The sequence below is a fragment of the Myotis yumanensis genome, unplaced genomic scaffold (assembly GCF_028538775.1).
Source record: "Myotis yumanensis isolate MYYU_CA2020_CCGP unplaced genomic scaffold, mMyoYum1.0.hap1 SCAF_5, whole genome shotgun sequence".
NCBI classification, from domain to species: domain Eukaryota; kingdom Metazoa; phylum Chordata; class Mammalia; order Chiroptera; family Vespertilionidae; genus Myotis; species Myotis yumanensis.
This window is the reverse complement of record NW_027223756.1, coordinates 19,267,899-19,284,637: the sequence shown is the minus strand read 5'-3', so window position 1 is coordinate 19,284,637 and position 16,739 is coordinate 19,267,899. Positions and strand designations below refer to the sequence as shown.

Sequence of the window (16,739 nt, the reverse complement as noted above, 5' to 3'; positions counted from 1 at the left end):
ATATGAGACCCCAAGATAATCAGGCAATTGAGGCTTATATGCCATCCAGAGATAAGAGGAAGTTGGTAGAAGTCTTCAAAAAGGAAGAAGGCAACTCACAAGCATATGGGAAAACAAATGTTTGGTAAACAAATGTCTGCAGAGACAGGGGGGCACAGAGAGGACTTCCAACAAGCTTGCCTTGCTAAGTCCCCCCAGCCAACCACAACTACCTATCCACATTAGTTGTGGTTATCTCTGATGATCACTCTTTCTCTTACAACAGGCCCTCTTTCTAAATTCTTTTAGGAAATTTGTAGAAGGTGGATAAAAAGCTCTTACTAAGCCTTCTGTGTTTAAAAAATATTCAGCCTAAAATGGTCCTCGCACCAAAGAGACATAGCCTCCCTCATAGCCTCCTCCCCCATAGCCTACGGTACAATTTATCCATGCTCACAGAAAGATCCCCAATCCTTAAGCAGGGGTTAAAGAGAACATTTACTAAAAACTCAATATGGAAAAAGCACTGTACAGAGGACTAAAAGGAAGCAAAGTTGAGTCAGACACTGTGGAGTGATCTTGCCTTGAGTTGCTTCACAGTCTACGAGGCAAACAAGATATACATGAGCAATTAAAATATGAGGTAAATTAATTACTCAAGAAATGTGACAAGACATAGGCTTTAAGGGCTTAGAAAGACTGGATATTAAAAACCACAGCTTGCCGAAACCAGTTTGTCTCAGTGGATAGAGCGTCGGCCTGCAGACTGAAAGGTCCCAGGTTCGATTCCGGTCAAGGGCATGTACCTGGGTTGCGGGCACATCCCCAGTAGGAGATGTGCAGGAGGCAGCTGATCGATGTTTCTCTCTCATCGATGTTTCTAACTCTCTATCTCTCTCCCTTCCTCTCTGTAAAAAATCAATAAAACATATTTTTTTTAAAAAAATAAAAATAAATAAATAAATAAATAAAAACCACAGCTTACCTGCTTTTACCTTTATCCCCTAAGATTTCTACCACCATGTCCCTACAGTTAATTAGGTATGGCATTACTCCTATAACCTCAAGCATTATTAGAACCTCTAAATCCAGCCACAGAATAAGCATTTACTCATGAATGGACAGCAACCTTAAATTCAGCCACATATTTTTAGACTTGCCAGTCAATTTGTAAATAAAGGTTACAAGGTACAAAAGCTGTTGGTTAAGTGCTTAAATAAGATGATTTATCCCTAAGGTTAGATTTTTTTGTATCAACTTTAGATCATATTCTGAAAAATATTTATCCAAGTGTGTTACACAAAAATTCCTATTTAGTACATTGTAATTATGACATTTTTTGACAAAACAAAAGTAGTTCTGATGCCTGTCTCACAGATCACTGTCAAACTAGAACAATATGTTTCCACAGCATTTATTACTCACTCTTCTAGGGCCTTTACACTATGGTTTGAATCCATAATGTTACAAATGAAATTCTGTCTCTTTTTGGTGTTTGTGGTCATTTCAATTCCACAATCAGGTAAAAGGACAGATGGAGTTTTCCTTAGACTCAGAAAACTAGCATGAGTCTCTCTCTCTCTCTCATTCTCTCTCTCTCTCTCTCTCTATCTTTTGTAGACATAAAACTAAATACTAGAAGCTTCAGCTATCTTTGCTATAAATTAGTATTAGTTATTAAGGGATTGAACTTGTTGGCTATATTACTCATAGCAATTTCAGATACAAACTTGATTACTAGTGTTCTTTGAAATTCTGATTTTTTTCAAGACTGATACTATTAACATTTATTCAGTTTTCCAGAGGGAAACCATCCAGCTCAGAGGACTGATGCTTTATTCTTCTACCTAGCGCTCAATCATTAATTAAACTATAGAAAAAGAGGAGGTGGAGGAGAGGCACATAAATTCATTATCACCAGCATCTTAGTTAATAACGACTCATTCTAGGACATCAAAATAAAATATTTCCTGAAACCTTGCAAGCATCTGTGAGGTCAGCAAGAAAAAAAAGAAAGGAACAATTTGATTGGTTCAGTGTAAAAGAATCAGAAACATATGTCTTGGGTTTTTCAATGTGGGAACATGGATGGCAAAAATTCACTTAAGCTGTTCAGAGCCCATGGGACTTGAAAGGAGCTTGGCAGCCTGAATATGTATCTGTGCTGTCCTGTAAGCAATGCAAATAACTCTTAAATTAAGCCCAGATTTTCCCCCTGTGGGCCAGGAAACCTAACTGCATAATAACAGCTTGCATTTTCATAGTTATGATTTTCCCCTTCAACAATCCTGAAATGCTGTGAGCAATGCATCCATTTTTCCTTTCCCTACTTATATAGCAAGATGTTTTTGTATGGCAGAACCAACATGAAAAACTTATATATACATACATTATACACACACACACACACACACACACACACACACACACACACATATTAACCTGTGTATATAGGCAAAATAAATGACATTCAGTTAAGTTTAAATTTCAGATAAGCAACAACTAATATTTTCGTCTATGTATACCTCATGCAATATTGGGGTCACATTTATATTAAAAATTGTATTTAGGATATGCTTGTACTAAAAACTACTTGTTGCTTATTCATAATTCAAATCTAACTGGGTATCCTGTATTTGCATTTCCTATGTCTGGCAACCCTGGTTCTTTTGCTCCCCTCAAACTAAATAAACAAGACATCAAATGTAGTTTTTGAATTAGAGAAGTTTGTCTTTCTTCAACGGGAAAAACATCCAATAAGGAAAAGGATGGAGGTGACAGAAACTCTTCATCAACTATTGGGATCAGAAAAGAAAGGCTTTCATGATTTCTGAAAAGGACACAACTATGGTTTTATGAACAAGGCTCTACTCAGGCTCTGCTAGAAGCCCCTTCCTACTTTCAATAACTGTGGACAGTTAAGTAAGCTTAGAAGGCAAATGGTGCATATATTCTATTTGGAGGACTTATTGTGAAGGCAGAGCCTAGGAGGCCATTGCCCACCTTAGAAGGGCAAACTGAGTAAAGAATCCTGACAGGTGTATGGGTACTCAAGGGAGAGTGGTGTTCGCCGAGGGCTGCAGACTAAAGGTCAAGAGTCCTCATGAATCCCTTCCCCTCTACTTGTTATGTTCTCGGTTCTTAGCACAGTGCTTGACAATGTGAGTACTCATTATCTATGTGTGGAATAAATGAATAAATGGACTCTCCTGTCTATAAAAGCAGAAAAATGGAACCAAGTCATGCAGACCTGCCATGCTTCGAACCAAGTCCTGTTTCGAACGAGGCCTAAGTTTCTGAAGATGCATCTCCGGGTTTACCTTCAGGGAAGAAGCAGGTGTCAAAGCAGGCAGAGGCCCAAGCACACCTCATCTACATGAGCCAGAGCATCTCCTTGTCCATTTCTCTTTTGCATTGAGGTTCAAATGAGATTTAATTTAAAAATGGTTCACTGCAAAGATTAAACAGTTGTAGAAATATGTTTAAGATTTAGGAGAAATATGTCTGTTCTAAGTTTTTTATCCCATCCACAGCCCAGTCTTCCAAACAAAATGATGCACACGTTTGCTCACAGCCAGCTGGAGGTGACTGAGAAGGCACAGGTCTAAAGAACAGAAAGAGAAAGGGAGTCTGCAGAAGGACTTCTCACTCTGGTCTCCAGTTTCCCCAAACGGTTGATCTCAGTAACAGCACGTCTTGCCCGGAGTGATAATTACTCATCGAATCCCAGTACAAAAATGAGGAAGAATAATAATCCTGTGCAGTCTCTCCAGCAGTTTGTCATACTGAAAATGCGGCCTAATTGATTCTGCAAATGCACCGAGGGAATATAAAACCGTAATCAGTTTCTCTGTAATGTTTATATCTATAGTGACGGAAGTCTAATTGCAAAATTTATCATTATGAAATAAACCATAGAGAGCACAGGTATACATGGCAATCAGTAGGAGGGTGTTCCTAGATTTTGTGTAAATCACTGTTGGCATTTTTTGTTCAGTACACAAATCAGCCTGGAGCAAGCTCAATTTTGACCATGTACAATGGTATTCCAGTTGCCATGCTACGTATTTCAATGATCTACACCATCTATTAAGTATGGCATTTCTGTCCCCACCTCCACCTCCAGGAAATCTCTACCTGTCTCTAGCTCATCAGCTCAGGTGAGGATCTTTCAGGGGGGCGGGGGGCGCTACCTTGAAAGTGCCCTAGTGCCCTCGAGCCTTGCTCTGGTCTGAGCAATAGGCTTCAATGGCTGCCCATTGGCACAGAAGAAACTCAAGCTGCTCAAGGTCCTTATCCCCAGCAGCTTCTCCTTTGATCTTACCATGTACCCATGACTTCGCAGCTCTGTCAGATTATGTGCCAGTCACTGAAAAGTCGACTATCTTTTTTTCTTCTCTGGTCCTTTCTTCATTTCTCTGAGTCCTCAGGTTTTTATGTGCATATTAAAATGTCTATATTTAACCATTTTGACATCAGGCATGCTTCTAAGCACATATCTGTCATTAAAAGTAGGGCAGCAGACTTTCAATTTAGGGAGGACAAAATAGATGTATTTTCCCTCTATGTCTCCTGCTAAGGACTTTATATAAAAAACAAAAATAAGGTAACTCTGAAAGGTGAGCAGAAGAAGGCAGAGCAGATAGGGAACTGTGCCCAGAACAATGAGTTCTGTGGGTTTTGTTTTGGCCTCCTATATCCCAGACTGGGTGCTAGAAAAGCCCATAACTGGGAAATACAAAAATCCAAAGCAATTAATATTCCTAGGTGGTCCCAATAACCAGGCAACAAGCAGAATAGTCCTGCATCATACGCAAGATGTTGGATGTCTGTTGCCCTTTGTGTCTAACCTGGACAAGGCTCTATAACCTAAACCAGAGAGGGTGAATTCAAAGCATTTATGCTGCTGCTCTTTGCTCCCACACCCAGGGAAGACATTGCTAACTGAATGTGACTCCTTGCTGCCAATCACTCATAGCTGTCATTCAAGAAGAAACCCATTGGTCAATCCTTGTTAATTTGCCTTTTGACAACAAGTCTTTCAATAAAAATTTCCGTTTGTATATTGTGATTTAGTGCCTATGATGTATCAAGCAACGGGGAGACAGACAGTCGATATTAGGGGGCTTAGTGTCAGAACAGACAACTCGGCACAAATAACTCAGCCTTGGGGCGGGCATGCTGCAAGCTCTGAAAGAAAGGCACAAGCCTCCAGGGAAATACAACAAGTGAGAGGTTGCATGTTACTAAGAGGCTTGGGGAGTCTTCCTGGTGATGTGTCCAGGGGGGGAGAAGACTTAAATTGCCAGAGATGTGAGAAAGAGCATTCTGTACCCCAAGCAAAGGCAATAAATGTAGGGAGTGTATGGTGCACACAGGAACAAAGAATGCTTTGCTTCGATGGTGCACAGGGAGTTCTGAGGAAAATGGCTGGAGAGGGAATTTAACAGGAAAACGGGGGCCACAATCAGAGGGCTACCATCAGAGGAGGTCAAGACACCTGTGCTTGACCTCCCAGCATCCAGATGTGACAGATTCACAGACACATCCGTTTCAAAGCCAGAAGAGATGTCAAGGCAATGACCTTCTCTTTACTTTTTTATACAGAGACATTTTACAAACGAGATAACGGAGAGTCGGAAAGGCTAAGTATCTGGATCAAGTTCCAGACCCCGGATGAAACCCAGGGGCCCTGCCATTTATTAGACAGCATGTTCTCTCCAGTTCCCAGCATCTGCTCCGGGCACAGCAGACAATAAAGATCACCACCGCGCCGCTGCTTGAATCACACTTATCCCCAGACTCTTCACCAGCGGTGACTATTCCCTCATAATTCAAGTCTCAGCTCCAAAGCCACCTCCTTGGGGAGGCCTTCTCTGACCATGCTGTCTGCACTAGCCCTCTCATCACTGTCCATCCCTCCAGCCTGATCTTCTTCACAGCATGAACCACTTTTTCCTTTTATCAATTTATTTTTGTTTGGCTTCTCCTTTCGAAAGTAAACTCCAGTCTTTCTTTCTGCTTCTGCCAGATTTATATCTTGGATTACTAGCACTATTCTAAACCTAGAAAAAAGCAAGGGAGAAAGAGAGACAGGCTGGAAGGTTACAAAGGAGAGAGATGGAGAGAGGAAGTTTACAAGGAAGTTAATACAGGTTAAGGAGTTTATTCAGGAAACTGTGAACACCCACTGTTGTTGAAACACTGTGCCAGAGAGTAATGGGCAGATGAGAATGAGCAGACAGGAATGATACGGTCCTTGCTCTCAAAGAGGCTGCAATCCAAGGGTAAAGTTAAAAGGTACCCAATTCACTAACCAGATAAAAATAAAAGTATAACTAGGATTAATGCAAAGAATGAAAACTACAAGCTGCTATGAGAGCAAATGACAGCAAGACTTGACCTTATCAGGGAAGAGCTGTGATTTGAGGGTAGGTATGAGTAAATGAGGTGAAGAGAAGAAAGTATACAAGGAGGAGGGACAGTATCTCAGCAGTGGAGTGTTACACGTCTGGTTATGTTACGACTAGTGGTCTCCAGGCAGCCTCAATGCCCCTGACACTCTGGGACACTGTCAGTCTATCAGGGTTCCTGGACATATGAGGAGGACATGAACGTCAGCGATGTCAATTAATTCCATTGTTCAAACTAGAGTCATTATTAGTTAGTATCAGAATAAACACTGACTAGCTAATGCAGCTTTATCTGTCTGCAGAAGAATTTTAATTTGCATGCTTTATGACACTAATATTTGTATAGTAGCCAGTAGATAGCTTTGAAAGTCAGTTTTTCTCTCCATTCTTTTAATGCAATGTGGGAAGTAATTAGATTTTTCTCCCCGTTCTCCCCCTAGAACTTCTCTTTCCTCTGGGCATTGTTTTCTTTTCACATTCCCATTAATTTACTTGCTTATTAGTTTACTAGCATTTGCTAAGTCCACTATGGGCAAGGTCCATGGCAGGGACTATGGGGAATTCTAGCTTTCAGGAATCAGACATGTTCACAGGCTGAACAATCTCTTTTCTTTTACATAGAAGACAAACATCCTCCTCTACTTGCCATTCCCCAAACAGACGTGCTGTTCCGGGTCTTTATGCATCAGACCTGCTATTTCCTTGGCTTGGCTTTTCTTCCTCCTTTTATTTACACCAGATAATCTTTATGACTGGGTTAAATTCTATCACTTTTTCAAAGCCACGAGTCTCTCAGGATTATTTTGATTGCAACTGACAAAAGAAACGAATTCTAAATAGCTTATGTTTAAAAAGGAAATTTATTATCTTCATAGGTGAACAGTCCCAGGGGAAATCTGGCTTCAGGAATAGCTTGTTTTAAGACAAACTAATGTCACAAAGATTCAGATCTTTTTTTTATTATTCTAGTTCTTCTTCTACATACATTCCAGCCCCTATAAATTGGTTTCACATCTTATAGGGGGAAAAAAGTATTGTCTCATAAGTCTCAGAGGAAGGTTTTATTGTTTTCCATTGGCCTGTACTATGTCCCACAACCGTTCTTGAACCTGTTCCTATTTTTGTGGGGATGGAAGGCTCTGATTAGGCAGACCTCTCATATGATAGTCTTGTTGACCTTTGGGGATTTCTTGAGTAACTATTCATCCCTACCACGTGATCTTGCTTTTCTTTAGCCTTACATGTACTCATGAAACTGTATCTTTTATACACTTGAATGGTCACTGTGGCAGGTGAGATGGAGAAAGAGATAGGGGTACAATTATAGGGATGCTAGTCTGTAAGAGACTTACCTGCAAAAATATTAATAAATCAGTATTCCTTTGTTGGTGGCTTTCTCTGCCCAAAGTAACATAGGAAACACACAAAATTGTAGTTTAAATTGTGGCCTACACCCAAGAAAGTGGGATGACAGTGATGTCAAAATGATTATAATTAAAATATAATTAATGCACATTTACTATATATCAAATATTTTGCTGAGGGCTTTACTAACATTTTGTATTTAAAACACACAACTATGTATTAATTTATAGATGGGAAAAGAGAGACTTGAAGCTATTAATTCTTTCAGTCTTTCAGCAAGTATATGACTATATTAAAATTGGAATCCACTGTAGCAAGAAATGAGAATAGAAGAGTATACAAAACTCACTCAGAAAGGTATTGCCCTCACAGAGTGACTCAACAAAAAAGTTAGACATCATTCAAATAACCAAGCATATAAAGATCAAATCACACAGTGCATAGTTTACAGTAGAGAAGCACAGGGTGCTATGAAAAAATATAGCAGGGCATCTCTGGGGCATCAAAAAAGATTCTTAAGGAGAAATTTTGTTTTAATTGAGACCCTGTGGAGGGGTTTGGGTTAAAAAGATAGAGAAATGAAGAATATTCCAGATAGAGGACAGAGTGTGGTCAAATGTTCTGAGGGGGAAGAACTCGTGGTATATTTGAGGATCTGACGAAGGTCAGAGAGTAGGTCGGGTACCAGGAAACAGCCTGGCATTTGAATAGTCGGTGTGGAGTAAAACTCCAGAGATAGTGGCCAGTCTTGCAGGTCTCTGGTAGGTTATGGTATATATTTAAATTTCAAAGTAACCAAAAACATTTGCAGGGTTTTGAGCATAGGAGTGACTCAATTAGATTGAACTGCAGAGCAAGAAAGAAGCTGGAAGGCAAACTAATAGGAATATATTGTATAGTCCAGGAGGCAGACTGCTATAAATTAACAACAGATGTAGAGGAATAAACTGATTCAATAAATTATCAGGAGGTAAAATCAGAGGGAGGTATTTACTCATGACAGTAGGTTGTAGATTGAATGAGGGGAGCTGGGGTGAGAGAAAGGGAAGTGTCAGTGTGAACCCAAGGTAATAGAAAGGCAGCAAAGTAAGGTGACTACCTCAACAGGGGAATTGGGAAACACAAAAAGGAGTGGAGGAGAGACAACTGTGTAATCAAAAGGTAAGCAATAGGCCCACGTGGGGTGGTTTTGGTGAGCAGAAAACTGGCAGGAGCCATTTGGTGAGGATGAACAGTGGAGATAGGTAGGAAAACAGGATGGAAGAGATGAAAGAGGGTCTCAGGAACCTGGCTAAGATGTTTATACATAATCCGTAGCAAAAGAGAACCATCAAACTTTGCAGAGAAGAGGAATGACTTGACCAAATGAGCATGTCAGGAAAATTGTTGCATCTTTTATTTTATTTTATCTTATATCTCCTCAGGAAAACATAGCACTATTGGGTGTCTGTTACATCCTATGGACAACTTCAATCTCAGGTCACAGCATTAAGAGCTCCTGGTTTTGGTCCCATAAGCTCTCTAGTTGCATCTTATAAAAGAAGAATGGAGGGGCATAGAGAAGGGGAGCAGAGGAGACTTGGGGGAGAGGAGCAGTAAGGAGGCTGGCATCTTAGGTTCAGAGAAAGATAGAAAGGGTTTGAAAAAGGATAATGGAGACAGAAAGGACAATCAGATCCAAATTCTGAAGTACTGTGAATGTGCCATCATGCTGGGTACTGTAAGGTTAGTGAAGGATTAATAGGGTTATCTTCTGCCTGAGGAAATTCAGGGAGGAGTAAGAGTTGGTTTCATTTCTATAAGCCCAAATAAGTAATATGAGATAGAAAAATAGCTAAGAATTTCAGAAGACCGAGACAAGAGGAGTGGTTCTTTTTGAGGGGATCAAGGAAGACCTCAAAGAGAGACTAAAATAATTTAGGGTGTGGTTTTAATTCAGTAGATAGAAGAAGAAAAAGAGATTTCAGAGGTCACAATCTCAAATGCCCATGTCTCCAGAGAATGGGATTTTGATGTCTGCCTAAAATTGTAGTGTAGCACATCTGGCTCCTTGGTATGATTTTGCATCTCTTTGTTTTCAGACCCAGCCAGCTAAGCACCCTCTACAAATTACGCTGAGACCCATAGACCTATTCTGGAGTGGTTAATGAAGATGGTAATGAGATTAGGCTGAACTCTGATCCCAGAAAGACCCCTGTAGACACCATGACCTCCTTGTAGTCTGTGATGCCACTCACTACCACCCTTTGTCAGTTTTGCCATTGCATTCTTTGACAGTTTTCAATCCTAATAACAGTGCTTACATCCAAGCCTATTTTATAATTAATCTTACAGACAGGCTCCCTTCAAACTCTATCACACAATTCCCTGAGATGCCAACATATACAGAACAAACGATGCATTTATTTCACGTACTATAGTTACAATTCTATTAGAAAACCAGTTAAGAATTGCTAACATTTTTATTCTTATAACTCTAGGCAGCATATCCATTTATATTCATAGCTGTGGGGCTGATGGCTTTGTTAGGAAATGAGGTTATAATTACCAGTAATTTTTCTAGAATCACAGAAACAAAATATTTTACAGTAGGAAGGGGGCTAAGAGATCATCTGATGATAACACTAATATTTGTTCAACAGTTTTACAGTTTTAAACCATTCTCATTTGCTCCATGAAATACTCTGGGCATGAACTGCCACCATCATTCTGCAGTTGAAGTAACAATGTTTTAGAGAAGTAACATGACTTGCTCAAGGTGACACAACTATTGGCACACGAGCCTGGAACCCAGGTCTTCTGGTCCTTAGATTTCTACTAGTCTAATTACTCCACCGTGAGTACTTCAGTGTATGGGTCTTTACAGTGTGAACACTCTCAGAAGGTTGTTCAAGTCAGACATCAAGGGACTGAGAAATATAAATATTTGAAGCACGTGGGTATTAACAAATTTGGGAGAGCTGGAATTATAGCCAACAGGGAGAGTACATGCATAGTCAAAAAGCAACAACACAAAACATAATCCAAAACACTCTTCTGGCTGAATATATCATGTACTAGTATGTAAACTGAATTTGCCTTTAGGCTGCCAGACTATGACCCTTTAACAATTTAAAAGGTAAGTCACTCAGTTCAGGTCCCCTCAGCCTCTAGAATTTTGGTTATCTTTGTGAGAATGTTTGATAATTTTCTTCCTATACTTCTTTGCCAAGTACTCAATCTTCAGGTTTTTATATGTGATTTGCAGAATCACATTTATATCATGGAAGCTTTTAGGCATATGGTTATCATGATCATCAAGAGGCAGAGTTGAAATTACTATAGGAACTTAGAAAAAGGAGGTTTTCCTGGCGGTTGATGTGATTAACAGAGGCTGCCATGACAAGATGGTACTTCAGTTGAGATTTGAAAAATGGGTAGCTCTTGGTCCAGCCAGTGGTTGAATGTCAACCCATGAACTAGGAGGTCATGGAGGTCATGGTTCAATTCCTGGTCAGGGCATGTGCCTGGGTTGCAGGCCCAATTCCTGGTAGGAGGCATGCAGGAGGCAACTGATCAATGATTCCCTGTCATCATTGATGTTTTTCTTCTCCCTCTCTCTTCTTCTCTCTGAAATCAATAAAAACGTACAAAAAAATGGGTAGTTCTTCATTGATGATAACATTCAACCAGTGATCTCTTCCACAGAGTATGAATGTAAATGATATTTGGGTCAAAAATATGCAATTGTTAGAGAAAATTAAATAATCTCTTTAAGGTGTAGAGCAGAGTCCATGATGGCAACCATAGATAGCCCTAATGTCAGATTTCTCTGTTCTGCTCTTTTGTTTTGACAACTCTATTAGATGTGGCTGCCATGAAACCCTTAATGACTGCAGGCAGTTGCCACCTCGGGAATGTTAGTGTGGCAGCTTACTCTCAGGAACTCCTAGCGGTTTCTACTTGCTTGGCTGACATAGTGTGCTGGCTTCATGCAAGCTGCTGATCTCCCTGTGAGTCCAGGGCCCCTTACATAAGCAGGGAAAAGAGCAAAATTCTATCACACAGAACCAGAACTAACCTTCAAAATTGTGTACTCCCTATGGTTACTACTATGAATCCTCCTGCCCCCTCAGAATCTGTGTCCCACTGGCCTTGAATTATATGATTTTCTGTTTGATACCCTGAAGTTTGAAAGGCTGTGAAATCTTTAAAAAATCATTGATCACATAGTTCAGTTCATGCCCCAAGTAACTTACATGGAAATACAATCCAAAGAGTCAAAATCAAATTTTAAGTATTATAATTGTTGTATGTTGCTGGAAACCAAGATCAACAGTAATTACTATAAATGCAAGAAGTCCACCAGAAGGCTGAGTTTGGGCTTTGATATTCACAGGGTGAATATTTACATTTTATTGCCTACTGCTGACTCAATGGCCTAAAGCAAACTCCCCCAAAACCTGATAATCTTACTGTTTACAAAACAATCACCATTGATATGTCTGTTTGCATTCCTAAAAGTCAATTGTGTATTCTAGTAAATAAAAGCAGATGGAACAGAGACTCAGTGGAACTTGACTATTACAGTTGAGTTTTCCCTGGTTTCCCCTCATAATTTCAAAATTAATATTTCTTGTCTTGTGTGTCAATTTGTGCCTCAGCTCTTTCTCCAAGCCTTTGAACCCGAAAGCCACACTAGCCGTGGCCTTTCACAGTATGTCTCTCCAGGGACATTAAAAGAAGGCTCAGTTTCTATTAACATTGTCATATGACCCTTGCTCCTCTCCCAGCCTCTCATAGGCAGTGTGCATGCAATGCTCTTAGAGCAGTGATGGCGAACCTTTTGAGCTAGGCGTGTCAGCATTTTGAAAGACCCTAACTAAACTCTGGTGCCGTGTCACATATAGAAATTTTTTGATATTTGCCACCATAGCAAAACAAAGACTTGTATTTTTGACATTTATTTTATATATTTAAATGCCATTTAACAAAGAAAAATCAACCAAAAAAAGGAGTTCGCGTGTCACCTCTGACACGCGTGTCATAGGTTCGCCATCACTGTCTTAGAGTCTGAGGGGCTTCTCCTCTTTTTCCTTTTATGTTATGTCAGTGATCCAAACATATTTTATTAAGTCTTCCCTCTCCTATTTCTTTATTCTGGTTTCATCTTTTTTAGCCTATTAATTTACTTCTATAACAAAACATTGAGACTCAGTCTGAAAAGGCAGGACATTCTTCAAGGGTAGTATGGAATGAATTGTGGAGAGACTGTGAACGCACTTGGCTTTCACCATAGCTGCCAATGCTTTTATAGAATTGCCTATTTCTATGGAGTTAGCTCTTTAAAGTATGATACTTAATGTAATAAAAATCAACATCATTTTATCTGCCAACAGCTCAAAATTAATTAGACACTAATTAAAATAATTTCTCAATGCCTCATTCCACTGTGAACATGGGCAATGAAAGTACCATTTTGTATGCAAGATCCAGAGGTTGGAAATCACACATTTAAACATGGGAAGTGTGTATCCAGCTCCAAGCATTGCTGGATAGGTGTCTGAATTGGAAATGATCGCAGAGACTACCAAGCCCTGTGTTTCTCACCCTGCAGCATATGTAATCCAGGGGTGCACCAGAGGATATATAAAGCTACAAGGAAATAGCTGTCAACGTTATAGAGAAAACAACTGTATTCAACAGGGAGTGCAGGATTTAACAAGTAAGTTTTAGAGTAAAACAAGCATAGATACATTTTTCAGTAAAATAAACAATTGGAGGCCATTTTTAAGATATATAAATTTGAGATTTTTGCATTAGACCACAGCAGAATATGCCCCCCACCCACCACATGTCTGGAGTGTATATTCACACCTTCTTCATTTAGGACAGTGGTGTCCATATCTGTGTACACACTACCATAACCCGCGGGTGCGATTTAAATAACAGTCATCTGGTGCAGTGGATCTCAATCCCCACCTCAAACATAGTGGAATCAGAATCTCTGGATAGAGTGCCAAGGCATTTGGATTTTCTTATTGTTGTTACTTGTTTTATTTTTAAACTTAAAGCTCCTTGGCCCTTCTAATGTGAAACCAGGATGGAGAACCCCTGACACAGGAGGTACATTTGTAGGCCCAACAGAAAAGCACTGCAGAGCATATTTTTTCATCTTCTATCTAAGGCACCTAATGCTCGGAAATAGGAAGGAATTCACTCAAGTCACATAGCATCTTGCTGTCAGAGCTGAAACTAGAATGCAGATTTCCTGATGTCTATGCAGTGGTTTTCTCTCCATTATGTTTATCAGCACAACAATTATAGTTGGCTAGTGTCAATTTTATAGATGTTAGCTACACGATGGCTGTTTAGAAAAAGAATCTCAAACCTAAACCACTGAAGAAAGTATTTTCCTAAAAATTAAGGAACTAGGAGTACCTGGACTGACCCCCAGATTATTTCCAAGGAAACAGTTTGACTTAGAAGAGGCAAATATCTCTCCATCCTATATAATAAAAGCCTAATATGCTAAGTGTCTGACCCAGGATCCTCAAACTTTTTAAACAGGGGGCCAGTTCACTGTCCCTCAGACCGTTGGAGGGCCGGACTATAGTTTAAAAAAAAAACTATGAACAAATTCCTAAGCACACTGCACATATCTTATTTTGAAGTAAAAAAACAAAATGGGAACAAATACAATATTTGTATTTGCATGTGGCCCGTGGGCCATAGTTTGAGGACTCTGACCATTCATTCAGCCGCTGTGACACACACTGACCACCAGAGGGCAGATGCTCTGACTGGTAGGTTAGCTTTCTGCTGGGGTCCAGCCCTTTGGGACTGGGTGAGATGGGCTGGACACACCCTGGAGCCCTCCCACGGTCCCTCCCCAGCCCCGATCATGCACCTGTGGGGTCCTTCAGCCTGGCCTGAGCCCTTTTGCAATCTGGGTCCCCTTGGGGGAAGTTGGAGAGCCGATTTCAGCCTGATCCCCATAGGCCAGGCCGCGGGACCCCACCGGTGCACCAATCCGTGCACTGGGCCTCTATTTTATAAATGTATACATTTATTTTTTAAACATAATAAACATGCATTCAGGCACAACCCAGTGCTAGAAATTCCAAAGAAAGCAAAGAGGGTCATAATGTCCTAGGACTCTCAAGGAGGGTCATAATTTCCTAGGACTCTCCTAGTCCAGTGGAAATGCCAGTTGAGGCAAGGTAGAATGAAAGACCTATGACTCAGATGCAATACAGATGCTGGGGGATCAACAGGAGAGAAAAGATGCTTTAGGCTGGGGGACCAATAATATTTCAAAGAAAAGTGGGCTTTAAACTTGATTTTGAAGACTGAGGCACATGAAATTTGGGTGGAAAGATTGTGTATACCCCGCCTACAGTCGCCAAAAAAAAGGTGGGGATGGGAATATGAAGGCCACTCAGGGGAGCTACATTTCACAAAAGGTTTTGCTCTCAAACAGGGTTACTGAGTGCTGTCTTTTAAAAGCACTGCAGTTTTGTACAAGCTTGTGCCTATATGAGACTCATTATAAACTTAGAAAAAAATCACCCACAGAGTAAGATACATAGTACATTATGTAACCAAACTCATCCAATCATTCTTATGTACAGGTATAGGAAAGGAATGCTGAGCAAGTCCAAAGAACAAAAGAGAGGAAATCTATATGACTTCCTGGTCATTCAAATAGGACTACCTTTAAGGTAAGATTCTTAGCAGGGTGGTAAATTTCAAAAGATTCTTGCTTGCCAGAAGGATTTATGATTCTATATGGTGCACATTACAGCTATGTTTGCTGGGGTAAGGTTCAAGTGAGGTAGAAGATTCATACTTTGCTCAAAAAAGTCCAGTTTAAAGTTCTCCTCTGAGATAAATATATCAATGAATAATAAGGGCTGATCCTAGGGTGTGTGAAGCACCAATAAACATTCAGCAATCATATGCCTCATAATCTATGCCAAGGAATAAATACAGAATGTGTGGAACAGAAGGCATGGGCCCACCATCAAGCCAGCTATTTCAGGAGGTGAGATTATGATAAATGGTAAAAATGGGACCCAATGCACAGTTGAATATGAGCCCTCACTCTAACCAAAATGTCCTGTTTTATTTTTTCCTAGAAGTTAAGGAAGTAGGTCTGGCTGAGTAAGAATGAGGTTGATCGCTGGAGTTAGGAGTAAGATCTCCAGGAAAAGAAAGTGGAATCAGTCCAGATCGCATTGTTTCTGATATAGGGATGTAGGAATGTTGACCATTCTTCAGAAAAGCTGCAGAAAAAGAGCTCCTGCCTCACAGGACCCAGCACACCAGAACATCAGCTGAAGTTACTGTAGGAGCTGTAGACCTATCTTTCTCCTCACTTACTTTTCCCCTGGCCCCTTTTCTCTTCTCCCTTTTTTCTAACCTTACATCCTAGGATTGTCTTTTTTTTTGTATCTAGGAATAGAAGTAACTAAATTAGGATGGAATGGAAGTGTCATTACCATTGTAGTTGCTGCTGTCTTTTAAATGCACTGCAGATTTGTACAAGCTTGTGCCTATATGAGACTCATTATAAATTTGGCTTACTTTTACCATGAGGTATTCACATTGATATTAACAGTTAAATAAAAATAATTATCTGAAAAAAAAATAAAGAAAATAGTCCCAATTACAATAGCATAAAAAACAATATAATACTTAGGAATAAATTTAACCAAGGAAGTAAAAGATCTCTACAGGACACTTGGTGAAATACATCGAAGAAGACACAAATAAATAGAAAGGTATCCCGTGTCCATGGATAGAAATAATTAATATTGTTAAAATATTCATATTAACCCACGCCATCTATAGACTCAATGCAATCCTTACCGAGATTCCAATGGATTTTTTTTTTACAGAAGTTGAAAAAAACAATTCTAAAATTTATATGGAATCACAAGAGGCCATGAATAGCCAAAGCAATTCTGAGTGAGAAGAACAAAGCAGGAAGAATCACAC

The 16,739-nt window shown here is 39.9% G+C and overlaps 1 non-coding gene across 1 annotated transcript; it reads right to left on the bottom strand.

Annotated features, from left to right (window-relative positions):
* Positions 1-9,165: 9,165 nt before the first annotated feature.
* Positions 9,166-9,290, bottom strand: LOC139011907 (small nucleolar RNA SNORA25). Its single transcript, XR_011471718.1, has one exon. It is a non-coding gene; the product is annotated as a small nucleolar RNA SNORA25 (small nucleolar RNA).
* Between the last annotated feature and the right edge of the window lie 7,449 nt (positions 9,291-16,739).